The 7670-nt window shown below is 36.0% G+C and overlaps 1 pseudogene; it reads left to right on the forward strand.

The window, feature by feature from the left end:
• The first annotated feature begins 6870 nt into the window (after positions 1–6870).
• On the forward strand, positions 6871–7324 carry LOC136377156 (cysteine and glycine-rich protein 2 pseudogene; annotated as a pseudogene).
• The last annotated feature ends 346 nt before the right edge of the window (positions 7325–7670 follow it).

A 7670-nucleotide genomic window follows, 5' to 3' on the forward strand; every position in this document is an offset into this window, starting at 1 on the left:
CATTTGTGTACCTGCATTTATTTAGGGTTTATTGTTGCAAGTATCATTAAATAGTGTCAGAACAAGATTGTTGGCTGTGGCCAGCACCAGGAATGTAAAGTGATTCTTGGCATCCAATAGATCCATTAGTGAGGCGAAACAGCCCCTCCATAGTCAGCACAAAAAGAATTCCCACAGTGAGAAGGACAAAGCTACCAGGGAGGAGATACCCTATGAAAGAGCTTTGAATTACTAGATAAATAGAATTTATACAGATAATCTACAGAGGCACAGATCTAACAAGGAACAAAATACACACAGGTTGCCATGTTCTCTGATGATAGATTTGATGCAAACACACAAAGAAAAGCCTCATCCAAAAACATGATTCTCAGGCAGTACAGAAGGCCACAGCAATCCATCCACTAGAAGAAATGTCCTGAGGTCACCAACACTTCTACATGAAAGAGGTTGAATTCATCAGGTATTAATAAACTTCTTCCAAGAAAGAGAAGAAAGGACAACAAAGAAGGACATACTTGGCCAACACAATCCAGGACCAGTGTTTGCTGCCTTAACATGAAGTATGTTAGCAGAATGCCAAAGACGGCCATTCCTCTTTTATCTCAGGACACAGCCATAGATCAGGAGATGTATTCTGGTAGCAGAGCAATTATGGAAGCAGTAAGGAGCCCTGTTCCTGCATCTGTGAGATCTTTGGAAAAGTAATACTTGATTATGATTGTGAAGGAAGAGAAAATAAAGGCTATGCTACACAGATATTCTGAACGTTGATTATATTGTGGACAAAAGGAAGCACACGGTCAATTGCAGCAGATATAATCAGTAAGCCTGACTAAATTGTTCCTCCAAAGACTTTTCCAGATAGTACCAGTCCTGGCCATGAAAACAGTTACAGAAATTATAAAATCCCTCTTTAGCTAGAAACTGGGTAGTTTATAAATAAAAGTACAGATAAAACTTACAGACAACAGTTTCAAATATCAGGACAGCAGAGGGATGGGTGAAAATGATATCAAAATGACCACTGACAGGAAGCAAAGCTTCATAGGTGTGTCCCACTTCTCCAAGGACAACTGCAAAATCTCAGCTAAGTCACCTTGGCATCCATGCTTGGCAATAGATGACACTCAAATAAACAGTGGCACAAGCCAGTCTTCTGGAATCTGTTCATCTGAAACAGGATTTTGGAAATATATAATTGATTTTTTTAATAATGAAGAGCCCTTCAATTGGAAGTTAAGTAACAAGTGAGAGGTCTACATTTACTAGAACGAACTCAGAATATAGTGAGAAAATTTTTGAATGAAATAAAAAGCTTTCCACTGACTCTTCAAAAGGATAGTACCACTGACCTGTGGAGGATAAGAAAATAGAGACTGTCTGGCTTCTTTAGAGAATAACAGCCCAAAGAACAACTTAAGAACACTTTCCAACTCTAACCTAGTTATGGCTTATTTTACAAAGTACTTTTAAAATCTTTTAATCTATTTTTTAAATCTAAAGAGGTAATGTTATTAAAATTTTAAATCTAATTGTTATTAGCTAGTGTTTTTCAACCACCGGTCTGCAGACCGGTCCACCAGAAATTTTATGCGGATCCAAGAAAGAGTTAAACACCCTGATAATGTATAAAGATTATAGATCCAATATCTCAGTTGAATTCACTTATGCTCAGGGTGATTTCTGCCTTAGTGGTCCTCAAAATAATTCTCTTATTTTTACTGATTCCCAGGTGTAAAATTTTGAAAACTAGTGCACTAGACTACTTTACCTAGTTGAGATTTCATATTTTCTTAATGTATGTATGATCAGAATGCATGGTGAGGAAAAATTATTTTTTTAAATTTGGAATTGTCTTTGATTTGTTGTTATAATTAGTCTCTAACAAGACTTCTCAAACTTTAGTATATATGTAATGCATATAAATTACTTGAAGATCTTGTTAAAATCCAGATTCCGCTTTAATAAGATCAAAAACAAACCAGGTTTGAGATACAACATGGGAGGAACTTGAGAACATTATGCTGAGTGAAATAAGTGAATCAGAAAAAGCTAAGCACTATATGATTTCACACATAGGTAGAATATAAAAATGAGACTCATGGACACAGATAAAAGTAAAGCGGGTACCAGGGGGAGGGGCTTGGAGAGGAGGGGAGTAAAGAGGGACAAATATACAGTGATAGAAATTGATTTGACTTTGGATGATAGGCACACAACACAATCAACAGTTCAAGTGCTATAGAAATGTTTACGTGAAACCTATGTACTCTTATTGATCAATATCACCTCATTAAATTTAATTTTCTAAATGAAAATAAAAAACAAATAAGTTCACACATAAAAAGGCATAGACTTCACATTTACCATTCTAATTCAAACCTTGTCCAGCTGATTGCTTCTATATTTGTAAGTGAAGTCAGGCCTGGAGACAATGTCAGAAACAAATATATTCTATTAATGTTTATTATTTAAAAATTTTTTTCACCCTCCACTCCCCCCCCCCCCAGAATCACCACACTGTTGTCTATATCCATGAGATTTTCCTCTTTATTTTTTCCCTTATTTTGCTCAATTCCTTCACCACCTCATCTTGACCCCATTGTCACCCTGCTATCTGTGGTTGAGTCTGTCTACATATGAGTGAAATTATATGGTACTTGTATTTCTCTGACTGGCTTATTTTACTTAGTAGAATAATCTCTTGGTCCATCTATGCAGTTGCAAAGGGTAAGATTTCCATTTATTTTTTATTTTTATTTTTTTACAGCTGAGTAGTAAAAAATGTACCACAGCTTTTTTGTGTAATGTACCACAGCTTTTTTCTCTACCCATCTACTGATGGACATTTGTGTTGCTTCCAAATCATGGCTATTGTAAAATGCTGTAACGTACTTGGGGGTGCATATAGTTTTTTTCTAATTAGTGTTCTAGGATTCTTCAAATAAATTACTAGAACTGGAATCGCTGGGATCATAAAGAAGTTTCATTTTTAATTTTTCGAGGTAACTCCATACTGCTTTCCAGAGTGGCTGCACCAGTCTTCATTCCCACCAGCAGTGCACAAGGGTTCCTTTTTCTCCACATCCTCCCTGGCACTTGTTTGTTGATTTATTGACGATAGCCATTCTGACAGATGTGAGGTGATATTCCCTTGTGGTTTTAATTTGCATTTTTTTGATGATGAGTATCATTGAACATCTTTTCATATGTCTATTGGCTATCAGTATGTCCTCTTTAGAGAAGTGTGTAATCAGGTCCTTTGTTCATTTTTTCAAATGTGATTGTGAGTTTTTTTGGTGTTGTTTTATAAATTTTTTATAAATTTTAGATATTAACCTCTTATCAGATGTATCATGAATATTTTCTCCCATTAGGTTGGTTGTTTTTGTTTTTTGTTTTTTTACAGGGACAGAGAGAGAGATAGATAAGGACAGACAGACAGGAACAGAGAGAGATGAGAGGCATCAATCATCAGTTTTTCATTGCAACACCTTAGTTGTTCATTGATTGCTTTCTCACATGTGCCTTGACTGCAGGCCTTCAGCTGACTGAGTAACCCCTTGCTCGAGCCAGTGACCTTGGGTCCAAACTGGTGAGCTTTTTGCTCAAGCCAGATGAGCCCACACTCAAGCTGGTAACCTTGGGGTCTTGAACCTGGGTCCTCTGCATCCTAGTCCAATGCTCTATCCACTGTGCCACCTCCTGGTCAGGCTCGGTGGGTCATTTTTTATAACAGATTTTAAATAAACATTATCTCATGCCCTAAACAAATTGAAGAATTTTTCCTAAATGGTGCCTTTTTCTTTTTTTTTTGCAGCCACATTCTTAGATCTGTGGATATGTAGATTATTCTTTGTATGCCATAAGCTTCTCTTAAACACTTCATAATATCTCTTTAATTAACATGTAGCAAGAAATTGGCCTCTAAAAGTTAAGAGCCACAAAACCGTAAAAGAGGTAAACCCTTTTGTTGAAGAGCTCCAATTCCCATGTTAAAATCTCATTCACAGCCTAATTGTAACCCAATTACGAACATTAAGATAAGTAGAAACAGCTGGAACGGAAGGCACTGGGAGGGAAGTATACCCTCTGCACGTATTTGATGAAGATCATTACCCAACTCTACACATAGTGCATGATATTTATATGATTGCACTAATTCATATCCAAAAAGAATAAGGGCACCTTATATAAATAAATGAACTGACCTATTAGTTCTGATTCTTTCAACACACTATTATTTGACGTCTTAATTGCAATAATGTGATAAACCTCGGAAATGCTCTTATTCCTCTTTCCATATCTCTCCTCAGCGTCCTTTTTTTCCCCCCTTTCGTCAAGGCACCATATTCATTCTATGAGTGTTACACCTGAAGATTCACTGATAAAAACATGGAGAAGCCCATTCTTCAATTGTATGGGTGGTTAGTGTTAAACAGAAAATAAAGTCTTAGTTTGAATTTTACTTTGCTGATTACATAAATAAAGTCTTACAATATAAGACTCAGAAAACACATTAATAAAAATCCCACATTTTTACAGCATGTTATTTAAAAACATGAATTATGCATCACAAGGAAATTTTTTTTAATTTTTATTGTACCTATATAAGATGATGGATGTTAACTAAACCTATTGTGGTAATCATTTCACCATATATGTAAATCAAACTATCATGTTGTACACCTTAAACTTATATAGTAATGTACATCAATTATTTCTCAATAAAACTTAAAAAAAACCCCACAAGTTTTACAGTTAAAAGTAACAGCTTAAGCTCTCCAAGACTTACTTTCCTCATGTGCAAGTAACAGTAACAGTGCATATTTCACAAGACTGTCAAGAGGATTAAAGGGAGTTCAAGTAAAACTCAAGAACTGTGCCTGGATTATGTAACTACTTGCTAAATATTAGCTATCTTTCTATACTGGGACCCAGCACTTTTATTAGTATAATACATAATCTCTTTACTTCAAGATCAACTCCTAAAAAAGTTAAATTTATTTTCATTTATAGATTATTCAGTGTGTATACACAGGACATCTTATACAATGATGTTATAGAGTTCATGAAAACAAAATATGTGACAAGAAAAAATAATGCCTTTGGTATGTATATCAGCGTTATAAGTTAAAGTACTTATGAAATTTTCTTGGTGTGTTTTCATTTTAAATGGAAACACAAAAACATTACATTTCTTACCCAACATATGTTAGTTGTTACGTATGGCTTCTACAATTTGGGTGGATAAATTAAGAAAACATGATAGTATGATAATATAATAAATACTTATAATCTTCTGTCACACTATGCATATGCACACACACACACACACACACACACACACACACACACACACACACACACTACACAACACATCCAAATACTATATATATGGAAAATAAGGCCATCTAAAAAGGGTCCTGGATAAAATCTGGTAAATTTAAACTTTCCCTATACAATACCAAAATGACTCTTCAATTTGATCAAAAGTGAAATGCAACTCATCAGTTTCATGGGAGGCAGAGTTGCTTAAACATACTTACAATTTCAGTCATCTTGTTTGAGCTGATAACTCTAGAGAGAGAGTCTGCCAAGATCAGTAGCTTTCAGCCCTGCCTTGATTTACACTGGAATGGTATAGCCTGTTGGTGGTACAATCATTCAAGAGTTAGAGTTCTCAGATTCTATAAAAAAGCGAATCACCACCTATATTTTGTAAAAACATACAACAGAAAATTATTTACTCTCTGTTATATAAGTAATGTGTTATATCCACAGGATAAATGGGCTAAAATTCTGTTTCTGATGTAGCAAGCTCAGATCCAGAATAACAATATATTCATGACTGTAACCAGATTTTCATTTCCATAGCTAAAGGTAAAACTTTTCCCCTTTTATTTATTCTTCTAGACAATCTGGCACTTAATTTGGGGGGAATTTCCACTATATGGGAATTCCATATATACCAAGGAATATGCATATATAGAGAAATGTTGGCTCAGAGGTAGAGCGTCAGCCTGGCGTGCAGGGGACCCGGGGTTCGATTCCCGGCCAGGGCACATAGGAGAAGCACCCATTTGTTTCTCCACCCCGCCCCCTCCTTCCTCTCTGTCTCTCTCTTCCCCTCCCGCAGCCAAGGCTCCATTGGAGCAAAGATGGCCCGGGCGTTGGGGATGGCTCCTTGGCCTCTGCCCCAGGCTCTAGAGTGGCTCTGGTCGCAACAGAGCGACGCCCCGGAGGGGCAGAGCATTGCCCCCTGGTGGGCAGAGCGTCGCCCTTGGTGGGCGTGCCAGGTGGATCCCGGTCGGGCGCATGCGGGAGTCTGTCTGACTGTCTCTCCCCGTTTCCAGCTTCAGAATAAATTAAAGAAAAAAAAAAAAAGTGACATGGAAGTAATTATGCATATCTTTCATGACTGACAGAAATAACAATCATTTCTAACTAGCTAAGCCTGACAACTTTAGATTCATATACCACAAATCTGATTATTTATACTCCATTTATTTCCATAGTAACCATTGAACTGTCAATGAAATGTGACTATTATTTTTAAGATTGATTACTGAATTAGTTTGCACATGTTATTTGAATTGGTTTTTTTCTCAATAAAGTTATTGTTTTTAAGAATCTAAAGAAAAGATACTTGAATATGCATAGCATTAATGGTTCTTTAAAAATAAGAATAGTTTCGAGTAACATTAGCAGAATTGAAAATGGTGCTTTTTTAAGAACCAATGTTTAGCAATTAAATATATAAGTGAATTACCATTGAGATAATACAGATTAGGAAAAAATAAAAATATAAAACTTTTTGTCAGAGAATGATTTGATAGCAACTTTAAAAGTTTCATTAGATGAACTATGGGCCAACAAAGGCACTTCCTGATCAAGAGATCTGCAAATCCTGCTATGGAAAGGTGTTTTGGCCAGAATGCTACGGTTACCGCGGGCGCCTGCATGCACAACGTGGATGGTGATGAGGGCTTGGGCATCAAGCCAGAGAGCATTCAACCTCGCAATGAAACCAAACACTTCTAAATTGGCTCAGCAATACAGAGATACTGAGAAGTGTTCCAAGTGTGGAGATTCCGTATACCCTACTGAGAAGATAATTAGGACACTATAGCCCTAGCAAAAAAATTCTGTTTTCCAATTGCCAAGTAAGGGAAGAAGAGTCTTGCATCAATGACACTAAGAAAATAGATAAAATTTATTGTAAAGGATGCTATACAAAGAATTGGGGTCTGAATGCTTTGGCTATGGCCAAGGAACAGGACCCTTGTTCATACTCAGTACAAGTGTAAACACTCACTGAAACTCTACATAGTGTAACACTAAACTACTGTGAAATTCCACCAACACTCAAGTACTGCATATTACCGTGGGTTTGCATAGGTTGGCTGACTAGTAGGAAGAGGGCATTGTATTTTCATCAGGAACCACTTTTTTTTACATGTCAAACAAAACTTAAGTTTAAAAAAAAAACAACTTCCCTATGCAATATTTACTATTCAGCTATAATATTTTAAAACATTTAAATTTAAATTAATTACAATTATGAAAAAAAACTTGTAGTTTATTGAATTTCAATCTTAGTTGCAAGTTTTGCAATTGAGACTAGATCATCAGTTTCAATACAGATTAATTTTCATGCCCACTTT

The sequence above is a fragment of the Saccopteryx leptura genome, chromosome 6, assembly GCF_036850995.1.
Source record: "Saccopteryx leptura isolate mSacLep1 chromosome 6, mSacLep1_pri_phased_curated, whole genome shotgun sequence".
NCBI classification, from domain to species: Eukaryota; Metazoa; Chordata; class Mammalia; order Chiroptera; family Emballonuridae; genus Saccopteryx; species Saccopteryx leptura.